General features: G+C 35.8%; 1 long non-coding RNA gene across 1 annotated transcript in view; it reads right to left on the bottom strand.

Moving 5' to 3' along the window:
* The window catches only part of LOC135208864 (uncharacterized), a 70,946-nt gene that overhangs the window by 20,549 nt on the left and 30,958 nt on the right, over window positions 1-19,439 (bottom strand). The window contains exon 2 of the long non-coding RNA XR_010313230.1: window positions 10,986-11,068. This is a non-coding gene — a long non-coding RNA (uncharacterized LOC135208864). The remainder of the gene's footprint in view (window positions 1-10,985; window positions 11,069-19,439) is intronic.

Here is a 19,439-nt window from a genome sequence, read left to right as displayed (position 1 = left end):
TTGACGGTCTAAGGAGGAATGTGAAAATTACGATAGCGTGAAAGAAACTGTATTAAAGCGAGTATAGGTATAGTACGGAGGCATACCGTAAGAAATTTAGAAATTGAGAAAGGAGAAAATATTATGTATGTAGAATACGGTGAGAAGTTAGAAAGGCTGTTTTTTTTGATTGGTTAACTTCTGCTAAGTTGAGGATTTTGATAGTTTGAAGAACTTAGTGTTGTTAAAAAGCTTCAAAGATAACGTATCTCCTGAGATTAAAGCTTTTTATATGGAGGATAGGCGAGAAGTATCTTTTGCAGGAGCAACTAGGCTAGCTGACGAATATAGTCTAACTCATAATTTGAGTGTTAGTAAGAAACGAAATGATCCTTCATCTGGTGGTAGAGTACAAAGCAGTAAAGGTTTCAGTCCTAGTAATAGCAATGTCGAGTAAAAGTGACTATTCCTGTTATAACATGCTGAAAAACTGGTCATACGTCTAAAGTTTGTAAGAGTAAAGTGGCATCTAGTGGCTCAGAATTAACTTGTTTCGATGTAATGGGAAAGGGCATTTAGCGAGGAATTGTGCAGTAGTAAGGAAGGACGGTGAAGAAACCAGTGTTCTCTAGTTAACTTTCATCAAGTAGGAACGAATTGTGATGAGAGAAACTAGGAAAGTTTTTGGTGAATTTCTGTCGGAACGGAGTAGTTTCTCTCTTGGAGGAGTAGATTCGAGAGAAGTAGTCTTGCTTCGAGACACAGGTGCTGCTGTCTCACTGATCAGAGGTGAGTGTTGCCGAAACAGGGTCAGAAATCAATATGGAAGAGAAAGTCATGTTAGGTGGATTTCCTAACACTTGTGTTCTTTGTCCTTTGTAGAAGTTGAATTTAGAAAGTCAGGTAGTGCCAGGAGAAGTGAAAACTTGCCGTTGTGGACAGTTTGCCCGTTGAAGCGTTGACATTATTGTTGGTAACGACTTAGCTTTATCAAGAATGTGAATCCTGTTGTGAGGAATATTCCAGTGCTGAAATGGTAGTAACTAGGTCGGGTTTAGATACAGACGTAGACTACGGTCATAATTTGTTCGTGGATTCGAACGAGAGTGGGAGTTCGTGGGATTTCGAACGTGAGTAAGTTCGTGATTCGAACGTGTGGGATAGAGGTTAGCAAGGTTGATCTTAGCATGAGTTTGGCTGAGAGACCGACTCTATCGATGTTGACAGTGATAGCCAAGGGGAAGGCGTAGCTGTCGAGAGTAACGTAGTAAATGTACCAGTATCTAGTACTAGTTACGGTGATGAATTAGGCTCTAACGTTTTGGATAAGGATGAGCTAGTCAAGTTGCAGAAAGAGGATGAGACACTAACCCGAATTTTTGAATGTGAGCTGAATGATGATCTCGATTATGTGTGTAAAGAAACTTTTTGTTTATAGGACGAAGTTTTGTGTCGTTATGTTCGACCGAAGTCAGGAGGTTTTTAAAGGAAATCACCGAACAATTAGTGGTTCCTAGGAAGCTGTGAGCTAGTTTTGAAGTTAGCACACGATGAGCAAGGACATTTGGGAGTAAATAAACTTTCAAGTGTATTAGTAGGGCGTACTTTGGCCTAAAATGAAAAATGATGTAAAGAGGTATGTGTTTAAGCTGTCATGAATGGCCAAATTGCCGGGAAACCGATCAAGTAATACCCAGAGCTCCATTGTGTAATATTCCTTCAGGTAGGCGAACCTTTGAGAATGTAGTTATTGATATGGTTGGACCTTTGCCTAGAAGTAAGAGAGGGAATATATATCTATTGACGATCATTGATAGACTAACTCGCTATCCGAGGCGGTACCCGTAAGAAGCGGCAACGCGAGGACCGTAGTTAAATGATTGTTGAATTTAATTTTTCTAAGTTTGGTCTGCCTCGTACTATACAGTGTGATAATGGTAGTAATTTTGTATCCAAATATTTCTAGGATAGAATGAAAGAGTTAGGCATCAAACTCGTAACTTCCACACCTTATCATCCCGAATCACAAGGCATTGTGGAGAGTCTCATCAAACGTTAAAGAGTTGCTTACGGAAATTGTGTAAGAACTTCGAAGCACGACTGGGAAGAAAAGTTACCATTCGTTCTGTTAGCTTTAAGGTTAGCACCGAGCGACACTAACCGGGTTTAGTCCATTTGAGCTTGTTTTCAGTCACACCGCACCGCTAAAGGTCCTTTGGAAATGTTAAAATGTAACTTAATGAATAAAGAAGGTGGTGAGGACTACATCACTAATCTAGAGCATTATAAAAACAGTTTAAGGGATGCTTGGCAACAGCGAAGGAGACGAGAGGAAGAGTCAAGGGAAACTAAATGAAAGCATGACCCTAGAGCGAAGGGAGAGACATCTCTGTGTAGGAGATAAAGTTTTAGTATTAGTCCAGAAAGAAGGTCCCTCTTTATCATATAAGTTTCGAAGGTACTTTTTTTTCGATTTTAGAGAAGAGGGGGAATCTGAATTATTTAATAGTATTTAGGGTTAAACGTTTTTAGATTATTTGCTTGTAAACGTTGATGCAAAGTGGCGCATGTAAATTTGCTCAAGAAATATAACGAACGCCCCATGCCTGTAGTGGACGGTGTCACCCAAAAGAAAGAGATTAGCTTTGAGAAAAACTCTGAGGTGCTTAAGAATTTCGAAGTTTTTAATCAGGGTTTAGAAGAGGAAAAGGTGAGGGAAGTATGTAATGTTTTAGTGAATTATCCTGAAACTATTAGTGACAAACTAGGCCTAACCAATGTTTTAGAACATGATATTGAGTTGCAGGACACGAAAAACCCATTAGGCAAAGCTCCTATCGTCTGAACCCAGAAAAGGCAGAATCTGTGAGGAAGGAAATTAGTTACATGCTAGATAATGATTTTGATAGTACCTGGCGAGAGTGAATGGAGTTCCCTGGTAGTTCTAGTGAAAAAGGAAGATGGATCAGATAGATTGTGCATTGATTTCCAGAAAGGTAAACAGTGTAATGAAGCAAAGTAATTTTCCCTTGCCCAGGACTGACGATTGCTTAGATAGAATCTGAATTCTAAGTTCATCTCAAAGCTTGATTTGGCTAAAGGTTATTGGCAAGTAGCTTTAAGTGAACGAGCCCGGAAAGTATCCGCCTTTATAACGCCATTCGGTAGTTTCGAGCCCAAAGTTATGGCTTTTGGCTTGAAGAACGCAGCCAGTACCTTCCAAAGGTTAATGAATAAAGTTTTAAATGGCATCAACAACTGTGTCGTGTACTTAGATGATCTTGTGATATTTTCAGAGACTTAGGAGGATCATGTAAGGATTTTGGCGAGAGTCTTGAGAGCCCTTACCAAGCGCCTCTCGTCCTTAATCTAAAAGAAGTGCGAATTTGGGAAAGCCTCTATTATTTATCTATGACATAAGGTAGGTCTTGGTAAAATCTCTCCAAAGGATCGGAACATAGAAGCTATTGTGAATTTCCCATCCCAACAACTAAAAAGCAGGCCATGAGATTTCTCGGAATGGTTTCGTATTTCCGTAGATTCGTACCAAATTTCTCGGAAATAAGCGCTCCCATAACTAATCTGTTAAGAAAGAACGCAGTTTTGTATTTGATGACGTGTGTGTGGAAGCTTCAACAAGTTTAAAGGCTATAAGGATTCACGAGCCGGTTCTATTATTACCCGATTTTGGTAAGGAATTTAATTTAGCAATCGATGCCAGTGATATTGGCGTAGGAGGGGGTTTTGTTACAAGAAGTGAATGGAATGAAACTCCCAGTTGCCTATTATTCAAAGAAACTGAATAAAGAGCAGCAGAACTATTCCACTATTGAAAAGGAATTGTTTGGTTCAGTTAGAGCCTTGCAACACTTTGAGATTTACGCACATAGCGGTTCTGTTTTAACTGTGTATACTGATCATAATCCGTTAGTTTATTTGGAGAGGTTTAGGAACAAGAATAAACGTCTAATGCGTTGGAGTTTAGAATTACAAGATTATAACCTGAAGATAGTTCATATAAAGGGAAAGGATAATGTATTAGCTGATAGCCTCTCTAGAGATTTCTCAGAATGAGTGAGTGTGTGTGGAGAAGCATGCGTGTTTGACTGGGTTAAAGCTTTATGCAGAATTGTTCCCTGCTGTTTAATTCTTGTTCCTCTTTAGAAAAAAATAAAATCAGTTGATTTCATTTTTTTTCTCTGGGGGGGTGGGGGGGCGTGTGATGGTAATTGCTTCATAGCAAAGAAAGATGAAGGAAAGGAGAAACGCATTTTTGAGAAGTTCGGCAGCAAGGAGGCTTTCGCGCCCGTGTTGGAGGCGCCTGTTCTGGAATTGTCGGGTGTGTTGTGGAGTGCAACACGCGCCTAACGTGGGCGGGAGAAATGCACAATTTCTAGCAATACCTCATCTAGATTCACCTAAGAACTTTCCGGAAACCCTCGCCAGTCTGTGACGCTCGCCGTAGGCTCCGCCCCCCAGAGTGCCGTTTATAAATACGACGGACGAAGCAGAGAGAGAGAGAGGAAGAGATCGTAAAAGAGACACTCCAGTCAGTCACAGAGAGATATCCTCAGTAAGAGCCACAGATCTAGATTATCGGTGAGAGATCAGCAGCAGCAGAGATCATCCGTGAGAGATAAGAGAGAAATGGACCGATGAAGGATCAGAAGAAAACGTTGTTCGAGAGTTGGTTTGGATACTGGTCTAGTCGTCTTCAGGAGTGGACTACCGTGTTATCAATGTTGAGCAGACTTCAGAGAAGAAAAGGTCCTGCTAGAGGTTTTGGAGAGTTCTTGCCTTACAAGTAGACTATTTTCTGTAATACAGAGTCAAGAGGAACGTCTGCAATCACCTTTTCCTTCTGAGAAGCCATCGCTTCAAATTGCCAAATTGACTAGCAAATATTTTAATTGCCTCACTGTTCCCCCAGTTCATGCAGTGTAAGATTCTATCTTTTTTATGTAAATAGGAGATACCATTCTGCATTTACCTTTGTTAGTAAGCTTGTAAATAAAAACCTTTGTTGTGTTAGTGTTTCTTTCTATATTCGTATCCCCAGTTTCAACTGTTGGTGTTGAAATTTTTTTTTTTATTATTTCATATCGAACCTGAAGCGGACCTCTCTCAGAGCCGTAACAATATATATATTATATTATTAGTATGATAGATATGTCTATATATAATATATATGTGTGTGTGTGTGTGTGTGTGTGTGTGTGTGTGTGTGTGTGTATTTAAAATGAAATTGTGTCCATTTTCACAATGATGAATATATGGAAATTCCGTCAAATGACAGAGCATAACATTTCAACACGATTCGATGCAACGGGGCAGAAACTACGAGATAGCCACGGCATTAATGTTTTTACTGATATAATTCGAATATCAAATACAGCTCTTTAGCTGCAGGTCATAATTCTTACCGTATTTTCCTACGAAATAATGAAAGAAATGTTATTAAAGACAATCCTAAAGACTTGAAACAACGTTAATCCTGTTAAATCTAATCTTACTAAGAACACCTAAGAGAGACGCAGATGCCGGTCACTTAAAACTCTTATTAAATTTTATATGCCCTTAAAACTACGAAGGATATTAAATTTCAAATGCCTTTAAAACTACGACGGATATTAGACTTTAAATGCATTTAAAATTAAGAAGGATGTTGAATTTCAAATGCATTTTAAACTATGAATGATATTAAAATTTAAATGCGTCTAAAATTATGAAGGATATGAAATTTTAAATGAATTTATAACTATGAAAGATATTAAACTTTAAATGCATTTAAAACTATGTAGGATATAGAATTTTGAATCCATTTAAAATCATGAAGCATATGAAATTTTAAATGCATTTACTATAAATGGTGTGAAATTTTAAATTCATTTCATAGCGTATGAAATTTTAAATGTATTTAACACTATGAATGGTGTGAAATTTTAAATTCATTTCATAGCGTATGAAATTTTAAATGCATTTAACACTATGAAGGGTGTGAAATTTTAAATTCATTTCATAGCGTATGAAATTATAAATGCATTTAAAACTATGAAGGATATAAAATTCTGAATGCCTTTAAACTATGAAGTATATGAATCTTTAAATGCATTTGAAACTATGGAGCATATCAAATTTTAAATGCGCGAACTCGAGCACTTACAGTCAGTTGCAAAGTTTAAATGTCGCGGTAGCCGTGAGAAAATGTCAACAAAGTTGTTTTGGATGCAAAAGTTTGATTTAAGAGGATATCACAGGCACGTATTTAGGCTCACGTGAGCCGTTGGGAATATACAGTTCAGATAAAAGGTCCATCAAAAGGACGAGAAGGTCAACAATTCAGGTCCCTTACAAAACACTGGCGGTTATTGGTTAATTATTGTCACAATATATGCTCATACTTTCTTCATGGGGGAGTAACTTAATACTGATCTCGCACTTCAAAAAAAAGGTGTTTTCGAAATGAAAATAAAAAATGCTATTGTGATTTAATTCAGTAAAATGAAATTCACACAAACACCTCATAGATATTGAGGGAACCTTCTCTAAGGGTCTTTGCTCTCAAAGCAGTTTATTTATTCATTTTCCTGAGATTTTTATAATGTCTAAATTTGGAAAAGCTACTTTGAAAAGTAGCAGCTCTACATAACCTGTGACGTTAAGTCGATTTTTTCATCTAGGATTGTCAACAGATAACAATCAGTGGTCGTTAAAGGTGTAAGGGCAGTAGAGTACGTGTAGAGGATCCAAGAAGGTGTGAGTAGACCTCCAGCTTACTCGGAGCGCGTGCTAAAATCTACGGTCAGATATAGCGTTTTTTCACCAACGAAAATTGAAATAAATATGCTATATTTTATTAACATGCAAATTATTTTTTACATTTTCATTATTAAATAAATAAATCCTAAATATCCTACCCAAAAAATCCTGTATCTTTAACTCAACGCTAAACACCTTTTTAAGGCCTTTTTAGGCTTTCCTAGCCCCCCACCCACGCCCCCCACCAAAACATCAACAACAAAGTAGTTTGTAGGCTTACTCCCTAAGTAAGCGAAAATGAACTTTACCTCAGTTTGTCAATTCTGTTCGTTTCACGGTACTTTCCAGGGTGTTACCATGTTGAAATTAGCCATTATAGTATCATCGATGTTCGTCAATAATTTGTCTAAACTCTTAAGTGCTTGATTCTCTATTTGTGACGAGGTCTTATTTAGCAAACTTGGATATTGATTTCAAAAGTCAATAATCCCAGAAAGCTAGGTTACGACAGGTTACGAAAGACTTACAAATCTTTGAGGGACATGACGCGCGCAAGGATAGCAACTACTCCGAGAGATCTTCCAAGAGATGTTAGGAATCAGATGCAACCGACAAAAGGAGATAAAGAGGAGAAAGGCTTATGGCGTAGACAGGCTGACCTTTGTGGTGGTGTTGTTGCGAGTCCGGCCTTCGTTTCAGACAAGTTGCCTTTAAGGGCGCTCATCCGGACGACCTTGGCTGAGGAGGAGTCAGGACTATTGACACATCGCCAATCCTCGCACCAAAGGCTACTACTACTTTCGACGAGGGAAAAGCAGCAACTGATAAGACACTGCAAAACATCCATTTTCCTAATGAGAATAATCCTGATCGAGGCTCCTCCCGTTGAAGCAGTACTGGTGTTATTGAAAAGAATCCCGGTAGTAGTGAGGGTTTTCGTTTTAACAAACCTCATCAAATCAGATACTTGATCATAGGGGGAGAAATTGTTCTCTCTCTCTCTCTCTCTCTCTCTCTCTCCTTAAAGAAGGAACTAATTTCATTTTACAATCAGAAAGTAAAACTCTTCGGATCAATCAAGACAAAGTCAAAGCGATGAAAAAACATTAATACCGTTTTTTGAATATCAATGCATTTATTTCTTCCTCTTAGAAACAAGTACTGTGTAATATGAATCTTTCAGAGAGCACGGTAAATTAAACTTCAGCGTGCTGATTTTGAAATGTCCGAGATTATGAATGCATAACGATGCGAAATCTTTTCATTTTAAAGGAAAATCTCTCCTTTATGTTATAAAAAAAGGGGGCCTATAAATATCTGTAACATATGTAACAGATTCAAATCGAAAAGAAACGCAGAGCTTGGGGCGCAATGAACGCACCCCCTCTTCGGGGCGTATTAAAATCTCTTTCGCCTCAGACTCCTCTCAGATGGCACGCCAGACGCATGAAGGATTCTCCCCTCTTTGATCCACGGAGCCCGGGAGGATGTAGATGGAAGGCCATCCTTTCAAAAGATAGAGAATGATGGATTGGTAACCATAGCGGTGTGTAACAGGAATCTATAACGTGATGGAAAGGGCTTTTACCCATCTCCAATGGAAGAATCTGACGGAGGACGACGATACAGCTCTCTGGGTCGGCCTGCCTGTTTTTGGTAGACTCTCCGCAGCCAAGAAAATGGAAATGAAAAGAAGTTCCTCTCTCTATCTCTCTCTCTCTCTCTCTCTCTCTCTCTGCAAGCCAACAAGGAAAATGGAAATTTTCCAAAGAAGTTCCTGTCTTTAACCTCTCCTAATCTCTCTCTCTCCTCTCTCCTCCTTCCATCTCTCTCTCTGCAGCCAACCAAGAAAATGGAAATGAAAAGAAGTTCCTGTCTTACCTCCCTCTCTCTCTCTCTCTCTCTCTCTCTCTCTCTCTCTCTCTCTCTCTCTCTCTCAAACATACTCTCTAACACATACACAGAACACTTATTATGTGTAATATGGTAAAGGCTTTAAATTGCTTGCTTACGAAGAGGATAGTTTGATACCATCTTAAATTTAAGAGAAAAGTGAATTTGAGAAGTGTATTGATGTTTATGACTAGAAGCAACGATTAAAATTATCAATATAACAATCAAAGTCACATGACAATCTAAAAAAATATTTTTTTCTAGTATATGAGTAGATACGATAATTTTATAGCCAATTACAGATTTACAATTGAGGCACCGAAATTAGCCAAGAGATAACTACATAAAATAACCTATATGATTGCGAAATAAAAAAAAAATTGCATTTCCTACAAGCAAATCTTATATAATAAAACCACTAATAAAGATGAATTCATTCTTTACTGATTTCAATCATTCGAGTGCTTTGCAGTATGCAGCCTTCAAATTTAATCTCGTGGGGCGGAAGTCTCCGCTGTTCTGAAATATTTGTTGACCTGACCTGACCTGACCTGACCCAGGAAGTTCTTCCGAGAGGAAGATATAACAGTGTGTGTACGTAAACACACAAACACACACATATATACAAATATATAAATATATATATATATATATATATATATATATATATATATATATATATATATGTGTGTGTGTGTGTGTGTGTGTGTGTGTGTGTGTGAGTGTGCGTGTGTGTGTGTGCGCGTGTGTTTCAGTTGTATTACACATTAGAAAAAGAAAATGCTATGTCTCAGAAAATGCCCAACAGTTTCGTCCTCCAATAGAACTCTTCTTGGAGCGTTTATTAAGAAAAGAGATAAAGTTTACAGTGCATGCAGCCAAGAAAGGTCTAAAACTTTTAAACGTACAGTTACCAAAGTCTAGTAGTTTGAGCTACAAACTATTCAGCAGTAAAATACCATATATATGCGTATATATATATATCTATATATATATATATATATATATATATATATATATACATATATATATACATATATACATATACTATATATATATATATATATAATATATAATATAATATGTATATATATATATATATATAATATGATATATATATATAATATATATATATATGTATATATATATATATATATATATATATATATACATATAGATATATATATATAATATAATATATATATATATATACATATAGATATATATATTATATTATATTATATATATATATATATACATATATATAATATATATATATATATATATATATATATATATATATATATATATAATATATATATACATATACATAGATATATTATATTATTATATTATATTATTATATTATATATATCTATATATATAAATATATATATATATATATATATATATATATATATATATATACATAGTATAGTATATATATTTATATATATATATATATATATATAGTATATATATATACATAGTATAGATATATATTTATATATATATATATATATATATATATATATATATGTATGTATGTATGTATGTATATAATTGATATATATACACAATCATATCAAAGGGACGTCAAGGAGAAATATGCTAAACTTCATCTAAATTATAGTAACATTATTAAACACAATGAACCTTAGATGTTCAACATCTACTTAAAAAAAATACCATATCAGAACTCGTAAAAATGCTAATCTAGTCATCCAACAATGAAGCCAAACAACATAATTTATACAGACACTAAAACAACAATGAAGGAACGACGGAACAACGATAAAATAACCCGTAACATCATTTTTAGAAATCTAAACATGTCCCAGACTATAACGTTAATAAATGGGACCCTATAAAACCCTATAAAAATGGTCTGGCCTGAAATACAACCCAGAAATTTAGATGGAGGTGAATTTACGATTTCCCTCATCTGGATACTTTTCTCTGCGTTTTTGTTTTTTATTATTATTATTATTATTATTATTTTATTATTAATTATTATTATTATTATTATTATTATTTATTATTAGATTATATTATTTATTATTATTATGTGGAACAAGTTTAGTAGATAACCGACTTGGTATAGTTAAATAATTACAGAAAAGGAATTATACATATGAAAAAATAATAGCAAATGAGAAAATAACCAATTAATAACAGGTTCTACAAGGAACTCATTGTCATCTTATATTTCTGGACCACTCAAATCCCTTTCGAATATATATCATGAAAGAAAATTACTTTTGAATAAAATTATCAACATCACAAGTGTACTCATTACAAAAAGCATACATAAACAAATTACTCATTTAGAGCTAAATAAAATTGTGTATTACCTTGTAGCTGTGGAGACGATCAAGCTGACCAATAGGTTCTTCATCCCGAGGGGAAAACTGAAGAATGCAGAGAGTTCCGCAGCCTGCAAAAGAATGAAATGAGAGGGTGATAAAATCGGTCGAATCTTGAGTTTGTGACTTACACACTTTTACACATCAATGGGACGACCAATTTTAACGCTTATTCAGATCATATTTCACTTTCACAACACCTCCACTGAACCACAAATATAAGCAACAAGGACAATTAAAAAAAAACACACACACACACACAAACAAAAAAACAACTCAGTTCGCGAGAAGTAATTCGGATATCCCTAGTTTTCTACAAAACCACGAAGGAAGATTTTTTTTTTTTTTCCGGAGAACAAACAAAGTGAAATAAAAGGGAGCCGATCCGTCCCAATGTAGGCAAAGTCGTAGGGCTGAGAGTTGTTGTGAGAGAGACAAAAGCTCTGGGCTATTTTCTTTTTTTTTTTTTTTTTTTTTGTCCTTCGCTTAAAAGGGAGGAGGCCTTTAAGAGGCGGACGGAGAAAAGGGGCTTTCGCCTCTCAATATCAGCAGGGTGGATTTTTGTAACATTGATATATACGAATGAAAAGAAAAAGAACAAAAAAAGTTATTAATCAGATAAAAAAAATCAGACATTTTTTAACCTAATCAAATATTTTTCCAACTTAATTTTTAATTTCCCCCCTCCCCCCTTTTTTTCTAGTCATTACAGGAGGGTGCCTCATCTAGTAAAACTGAAGACTACTACCGCGGACTGGTTCCGCCTTTATATTTATGTTTTTGTCTATGATTATGTCTTGTTTATGACATTCAGTTTTATTCGTGCTCTTATGTTCATACCCAAGGGTACTAAATGTGACCCCATTTTTCACATAAACTGATAGTTACCGAACCAGAAGGAGGCGGTAGTAATCTTCTGTTTTACCTCTCGTTCTCCTCCAGTACTTATGTCACTACTCGGGCGACAAGATCCGCGTGAAACTTTCATCTGGATCGGCTTCCCCGGGCTGGGAAAAGGCTGCCAATCGGCTTAGCGTGGGACTGGTTTCATAAGGAATACTCGCATTTTATCTCCTTGGCTTCGTCGACCATACAACAAACGTTGGAAGACGACAAGATTATGTCTTCCACAGACTAGCTTTTGTTAGCTACTCCTGTCCAACAACGATTTCTCTCTCTCTCTCTCTCTCTCTCTCTCTCTCTCTCTCTCTCTCTCTCTCTCTCTCTCTCTCTCTGAGTAGACGCTCTCGCACATTGGATAAATTATGAAAACTTAGCAGGTAATATATATATATATATATATATATATATATATATATATATATATATATATTATATATATATGTATATATATATATATATATATATATATATATATGTATGTATATATATATATATATATATATATATATATATATATATATATATATTATATATGTATGTATATATATATATATATATATATATATATATAGATATATATATATATATATATATACCATACATATATATATATATATATATATATATATATATATATTATATATATCTATATATATAAATCTAATATATATATATATATCTATCTATATATATATATATATATATATTATATATATATATATATATATAGTGTGTATATATACAGTACCTAATTTTGGAGTTTTCGGACCGTAAAGATTCGCATGCTTGCAATGACTGCCTCTCTTTGGAATAGTACCGTACTGTATCAATATTATGGAACTCTCATTTAGTGAAGTTAGCCATCACTGATTAGCAACCGTAATACCTGACTTGTTCCCTTAAATGGTTATTTCGTAACAGCGATCAAATTATCAAGAAAAATGTCATCCATCATGACAAAAAATGTTCAATTACAAAAATCATTCTGCCTCGTAAAATAAAAAATAATACACAACCTGCCTCTTAAAATTACAAAAAACAGGTTTAACAAACTGCCTCGTAAAAACAAACTGGTTTAACAATTTAATAACTGCCTCGTTAAAAAAAAAAGTTCAAAAACTGCTTAAAAAAAACTGCCTTTTAAATAACAATAATTACTGGACCATGCAGTAAACCTTCGCGTGTGGATGCAAGCAGCAATGGGTTACACGAGGCCCGAAACAAGCTGAATGTGCAAGTAAATACATTCAGCCCAAGCATGAGGCGTCTTTTCGCTTGAAATAACTGTTCGGGTAGTCTAGAGGAGTTTATCGGTTATTGCCTTGTTTTGAAGCTCTAAAAAGAAACAAAAATAAAAATAAAATAAAGGCCTTTCGTATCGGATCGACCAAGAGCTCGAAAAATGTTGCTTTCGGTGAAAACCGTTTTTCTTCGGTGCTCTGCAATGCTTTGGCAAATGCATTGATATATATTATATATGTTTAATTTATATATATATATAATTATATATATATATATATATATATATATAGATATATATAATATATATATTATATACGTTAATTTATTATATATATATTAAATATATATATAATATTATATATATATATATATCGTATATATATATATATATTATATATATATATATATATAAGTCATATCACATTTCCGTGATTCATATACATATATCGAGCTACAATGTCCTTTAATATCTAATTCGCTCTACCTGGGGAATATATTTTCATATATGCTTAACCGAAGGGGAATTTTTTCTCGATAATGACTTGCTTGGACCAGGGCGCGAACCCATGGATCCTTTCAAATCCAGGAACGCCAGTGAAGCTTTTACCTCTCGCGGTGGTGTAGTAGGTAAAAGCTTCACTGACGTTCCTGGATTTGAAAGGATCCATGGGTTCGCGCCCTTGTCCAGGCAAGTCTATTATCGAGAAAAATTCCCCTTCCGTTAAGCATATATGAAAATATATTAATTCCGAGGTGTAGAGCGAATTAGATATTAAAGGACATTGTAGCTCGATATATTATATATATTATTAGATAATTATATATATATATATATATATATATATTATATATTATATATATATATGTTGTCATGTTAACTTACTTTCATGAGGATCAGGTTCATAAAACACTAAACAAAATAGGACTGGAATGGACTGACGAACTGTAACAACCAAAGGGGTGGGTGTTAAAGAAAATACCAAAGTACCTTAACCTAGTTTATTTTATATAAATATTTTACATACTTTATGAGTCCAGGTTTTTGGAATGCACAGCGAAACAAATGAATGGTTATCAACATAAATCAAAGTTAAGTAGCATAATAAGCAATGACAGTAATTCGGTCATTTCAATAAACACAAACAGGGCTCTAACTTCTTTTCTATCAGTCAATGATAAACTAGAGGTACATACTGCTCAATATATTAATAATATTAATATTAATATTAATATTAATATTAATAATAATATATATTAATATTATTATATTATATATATTATTAATTAATTATTAATAATTAATATTAAGAATATAATATATATATAATATATATAATATAACAATATCAATATCAACATCACTCAACATCAACATCAACATCAAACAATCAACATCAATATCATATTATATTAATTATTAATATTAATATAATATTAATTATTAATATTAATTAATATTAATATTAATAATAATATTAATATTAATATTAATATACTTTATTAAAAACTTCCTAAGTACAATAATAATAATAATAATAATGGAGAAGCAAATCCACAGTTATGTAAATGTACGTATATTTTAAATTTAAAAAACAGCAAGGATAGCTGTTTTTTAAATTTAAATATATGTACATTTACATAACTATGGATTTGCTTCTCCATTTAAAGACTCGTGCTACTATGAGGATTTTTTATAAGAATAATAATAACAAATAATAATAATTCAATTAATAACTAAAATAAATGGGGCGGCCGTGGCAGAGTGGGTTAGGCCGTCAATTGACAGGTTAAGGAACATTGAGGCTGGTCAGTCGTTGGATGGGTGACCGCTCTCCTCGGCGTTGATTCCTTGGGAAAGGATCTTTACCACAATTTCCTCAGTCTACTCAGCTGTAAATGAGTACCTATCCCTGATGGGGTAGGGTCCAGCTATGGGTTAAATAGCAAAACTCAGCTATGATGTTAGCAAATGAAGGAATAAACGACAACGACGTAAATGGAACCTCTGGCAACAGAGGAGCTTCGTCCGGCAGCCAGGTATTCAACCCAATTGGAGGGGAAGACGGTCAGGTACTTGGAGGTCGTCATCCAGCAACTGACCACCACAACGACAGTAACCAACAGCCTGAGATTGGAGCTACAGAAGCAAACCAAAGGAAGAAATGGACAAGAGAAGAAAATAAGGAAATATAGAGGTGCTATATCAGAAGCAACCCGACGGAGTGAGGATATCGAAGAAGGTTGGTCAACATCTGGAATGAGAGGAATAACACCCCCCAAACAGAGCAGAGGCTAGCAGACCAAGTAAGGAACATAAAGAAAAAGAACTAGCTTTCCCCAACATAAAGAGAAGAACTGGAAAGGGAAATGTCACACGACAACGAATTACACGAAGACGAACTGAGAGACGATGCCACAGAAGATGACAGGGATGATAAGGTATCAAACAACGACACACGAAGAAACACCGACGAAGTAACAGAGAGGACGGAATGGGTAGAAAAGATTAGACAATGGATGGAGCCAGATACAGAGAGAACAAAGATCCCCTCCATGAAAGCCTACAACACCAAGAAATTAAGGGAGAAAACAAGTGAGGTCAATGAAATAATGGCCATAATACACACCACCAGTATCACAGAAACAAATAACTTGGCATATGCAGGAGCAAGATTAGTAGCAGAACTGATGGGGATCCGAACACCAACACCAACAGAAACCAAAACAGCAACCTCCTTGGAAAAGGCGTCTAGAAAAGCAAATCATGGTGATGAGATCTGACTTGAGTTAACTGAAAGAGATGGCTGAAAAAAGGCTAAGAAGCAAGAAAAAAAGGGAGGAACTCAACGAGAAATACAAAGTACAAGAGAGGGGACTAAACAACACAATAGAAGATGTAAAACAGAGGCTTAAGGCCAAAGCACATAAAATCCAACGGTACATGAACAGGAATAAGGGATACCAACAGAACAAACTATTCGGAACCAACCAGAAAAGACTATACAGCCAATTAAGAGGGGAAGACAACCACCAAGAAATTCCTGAAGCCGAACCAAGTAAGAGACTCTGGGAAAACATATGGAGCAATCCGGTATCACACAACAAACATGCAACATGACTCCAGGAAGTCAAGGAAGAAGAAACAGGGAGAATAAAACAAAGATTCACAGAGATCACGACAGACACAGTCAGACACCAATTAAAGAAAATGCCAAACTGGAAAGCCCCAGGTCCCGATGAAGTCCATGGATACTGGCTCAAAAACTTCAAGTCCCTACACCCACGAATAGCAGAACAACTCCAGCATTGTATCACAAATCACCATGCACCCAAATGGATGACCACAGGAAGAACATCCTTAGTACAAAAAGACAAGAGTAAGGGAAATATAACCTGTAACTACAGGCCTATCACCTGCCTACCAATAATGTGGAAGTTACTAACAGGTATCATCGGTGAAAGGCTATACAACTACCTAGAGGAGACAAACACCATGCCCCACCAACAAAAAGGCTGCAGAAGGAAGTGTAGGGTTACAAAAGACCAGCTGGAATACAATACTTACAAGCTCTGGAATAAGACTAGCAGAGGTTAATATCAGGAGAGGGATCTTTCAGGGCGACTCACTGTCCCCACTACTCTTCGTAGTATCCATGATTCCCATGACAAAAGTACTACAGAAGATGGATGCCGGGTGCCAACTCAAGAAAAGAGGCAACGGAATCAACCATCTGATGTTCATGGACGACATCAAGCTGTATGGTAAGAGCATCAAGGAAATAGATACCCTAATCCAGACTGTAAGGATTGTATCTGGGGACATCAGGATGGAGTTTGGAATAGAAAAATGCGCCCTAGTCAACATACAAAAAGGCAAAGTAACGAGAACTGAAGGGATAAAGCACTACACCCAAGAGCAAATACGGACAGACTATACATAACATGAAAGGAAGGAGGGAGAGGACTACTAAGTATAGAGGACTGCGTCAACATCGAAAACAGAGCACTGGGGCAATATCTGAAAACCAGTGAAGACGAGTGGCTAAAGAGTGCAAGGGAAGAAGGACTAATAAAAGTAGACGAAGACCCAGAAATATACAGAGACAGGAGAATGACAGAAAGAACAGGGGACTGGCACAAAAACCAATGAACGGCCAATACATGAGACAGACTAAAGAACTAGCCAGCGATGACACATGGCAATAGCTACAGAGGGGAGAGCTAAAGAAGGAAACTGAAGGAATGATAACAGCGGCACAAGATCAGGCCCTAAGAACCAGATATGTTCAAAGAACGATAGACGGAAATAACATCTCTCCCATATGTAGGAAGTGCAATACGAAAAATGAAACCATAAACCACATAGCAAGCGAATGCCCGGCACCAGAACCAGTACAAAAAGAGGCATGATTCAGTGGCAAAAGCCCTCCACTGGAGCCTGTGCAAGAAACATCAGCTACCTCGCAGTAATAAGTGGTACGAGCACCAACCTGAGGGAGTGATAGAAAACGATCAGGCAAAGATCCTCTGGGACTATGGTATCAGAACAGATAGGGTGATACGTGCAAATAGACCAGACGTGACGTTGATTGACAAAGTCAAGAAGAAAGTATCACTCATTGATGTCGCAATACCATGGGACACCAGAGTTGAAGAGAAAGAGAGGGAAAAAATGGATAAGTATCAAGATCTGAAAATAGAAATAAGAAGGATATGGGATAAGCCAGTGGAAATTGTACCCATAATCATAGGAGCACTAGGCACGATCCCAAGATCCTTGAAAAGGAATCTAAAAAAACTAGACGCTGAAGTAGCTCCAGGACTCGTGCAGAAGAGTGTGATCCTAGAAACGGCACACATAGTAAGAAAAGTGATGGACTCCTAAGGAGGCAGGATGCAACCCGGAGCCCCACACTGTAAATACCACCCAGTCGAATTGGAGGACTGTGATAAAGAAAAACAATGACAAAACACAAGAAGAGCCTTTTGCTCAACCAGCAGCAGTAGTGACCAAAACATGATGCAGTGAAGACCTCTTCGAGTAATTGAGTTTGATCACCCCAGTGACGCTTCAAACCTGTTCAAATTGCCATCGTCCTCCAACAAGGTGATCCTCAGGAAACTACTGCAGCTGCCATCACCCACAAGAAGGTGATCCTCAGGAAACTGCTGCAGCTTCCATCACCCACAAGAAGGTGATCCTCAGGAAACTGCTGCAGCGCTGGTGTCGACCAGGTGTTGTTGTTATGAACCACTTGCTATTCTTTCTAAAACCAGACTGGGACCCTCTCCTGTTTAGTGTCGTCTCCCGACACTAAGCAAGAGAGGGCAGTTAAACAATTAAAAACAAGGTTGTTTCAACTCATACAACCTGACAATATATATATATATATATATATATATATATATATATTAATATATATATATATATATATATTATATATATGTCATATCACATTACCGTGATTCATATACATACATCGCGGTGGTGGGGTAGGTAAAAGCTTCACTGACGTTCCTGGATTTGAATGCCTTCCTGGGTCCGCGCCCAGGACCAGGCAAATCTATTATCGAGAAAAAAATTCCCCTTCGGTTAAGCATATATGAAAATATATTAATTCCGAGGTAGAGCGAATTAGATATTAAAGGACATTGTAGCTCGATGTATATATGTATATATATATACGTATATATATATATATATATATATATATATATATATATATATATATATATATAAAGATATTACACATTCACAGGTGGAACAGAAGTGAATTTCTGACTCACATCGGGATTGAACCCAGGTCTTTTAATTGGCAGTTGGCAGCGCTCTTGCCTTGCATTTGAAAGACCTGGGTTCGATATCGATATGAGTCATAAATCTATACGTATATGATGTGAGTGTGTGTGTGCGTGTGTGTGTATTACACACGTGTATATATGTTATATATATAACACATATATGACCACCTTTAGATTCGATGTATGAAGTGTTGATTCCTTATCAGTATCAGTCGTATTTGATATATACGAAGCTTTAAGTCAAGTTTCTTTTAAGGGTTTTAAATAACATACACAATGACAAACATGTTAATTGATGTATGTCCCAGGATAGAAAAAAAATTAGTGAGTGGATTAAAAAAAACATTATTTATATTGGCCAGAAAAAGTGAATTATCAAGACCGCCCCCCGCCCCCCCCCCCCCCAACCGCAAAAAAAAAACATTTACATACACCCCAGTGTAACTCTCTGCAGTAGTAATATAATTATCACTATAATCTACAACGGTACAAACA

Source organism: Macrobrachium nipponense, chromosome 35, assembly GCF_015104395.2.
Source record: "Macrobrachium nipponense isolate FS-2020 chromosome 35, ASM1510439v2, whole genome shotgun sequence".
In the NCBI taxonomy this organism is placed as follows: domain Eukaryota; kingdom Metazoa; phylum Arthropoda; class Malacostraca; order Decapoda; family Palaemonidae; genus Macrobrachium; species Macrobrachium nipponense.
The sequence above is the reverse complement of the archived record's forward strand: the minus strand, read 5'-3'. Positions and strand labels throughout refer to the sequence as shown.